The following is a 1,664-nucleotide window of genomic DNA, read 5'->3' as shown; positions in this document are numbered from 1 at the left end:
TTGTTCTCTGATATCACTATGGAGTACCAAAGATAATCCAAGGTAAGTTTTCAAACGCGCCGTTTGGTTGGGTGGGCAGGTGATGTATGTTAATGTTCGAAACATGTAAGGTAGTGTATTAAGTCATTGTGGGTTCTGTGGGGAACGGGTGAATCATGGATCTCGAAAGCTTAAAACACGAATAGGATAAGCAGTTAATAAAAGTGTACGAATTCTCCAAAACAGGAAGATCATCAGAGGATAGTGACGCACGCGGTCAGCTCCGCTGCGTAGCCAGATCTCTCGTGCTCTTCTGCGTCCAGGTTCCGTGTGATGGCCACATATTTCTGTTGTTTGTTGTTGCATTTGTGTCTAGCAGGCTAGTCCATTTCGCGATGCTATGTTACTCATATACTTAGGTTAGTTAATTAAACATATGATAAACCATATATGTTCCTTTGTCGGGTGTCATTTTGATTTTTGATGCGGGGAAATCGAGGAATTGGTGTATGTAAAAGAAACACTACGTTTGCTTTGAAGTGGATGAGACAATTGTTTGGGGCTTATTGATAGAATTATAGAAGATTAGGATCTTTGTGGCCTAATCTTCTCCGTATATGTAATTTCCTCCGATTATCCAGTAGCAAAAAAGGAGTGTTGCCGCATTATGAATCTAAATATTACGTCAGTGACTAATTAACCTTATATATAAGTAGTAAACCCCTACAGTGATATCAGACGAATTGCCTCATTTCATATCAAGAATTCAAATGGTTTATCCATAAATTAAGATTGACATGCACCCATAAAAACAATTAAATATAATATAACCAAATAAAACGTAATGTGAAAGGAAAAGCATAGCCAGTGTGGAAATTAATAATAAACTATCTTATTACTTAATAAAAAATACAAAACACAAGCTGGTAAAAGTGGGCATAATTTTTTAAAGCCAGTGTATAACATTATAGGTATTTTATGAATTCACCTAAAAAAGAATTGTTGTGTTACCGATTACAAATGCAGACAGTTGGGCATTACATTAAGCAAAACACGCTCTAGATAGGGACATTATCTGTGTGTGTTTCGATGCCGACCAGGTTTCACTCAATGCTTGAAAGGGGGGTTGAAGCAAGGAAGCTAGATCTGTAAATTATACCCACTACATGCCCTAACACAGCACTGAACCTTATAATGAACTATACACCCCTGCTCACCATTTTAATTGGCACCCCATGAAGTAAAACACATAAATGTAATATCCTGAAAAAAATGATCAAGTGAAAACAATTTCTGCGACTAATAGAGAATCTGTTGATACAAAAGAGCAAAGATAACAACAATAAACCATGAACAATGTAGAAAAAAATTTTAAGAAAAACTAAAGCTTACATAGTGTCCAACTGGTAATATGCACCCTTTGCTGTAAATCGTATGGAAACACATTTGTGACTCACGGCTCTAAGTGCAAAGGTCGGTTTATGTCACAAGCAGCCAGCAGAGCACCGTCCAATAATATAAGTCAATAAATCCATGATATCATTTGGAGCAAGGCCTTTAAGTGATAATATAATTTTAAAATCAATGAGAAATTTACCAGGGACCAGTGTAAATAGGCTAGCACCAGGGTAATATGGGCTTTTATGCTTTTATTATACCTTTTAAATGGATAGTGACAGCTGAAG

The sequence above is a fragment of the Morone saxatilis genome, unplaced genomic scaffold (genome assembly GCF_004916995.1).
Source record: "Morone saxatilis isolate NCDOM2014 unplaced genomic scaffold, NCSU_SB_2.0 Contig22, whole genome shotgun sequence".
NCBI classification, from domain to species: domain Eukaryota; kingdom Metazoa; phylum Chordata; class Actinopteri; family Moronidae; genus Morone; species Morone saxatilis.
The sequence above is the reverse complement of the archived record's forward strand: the minus strand, read 5'-3'. Positions refer to the sequence as shown.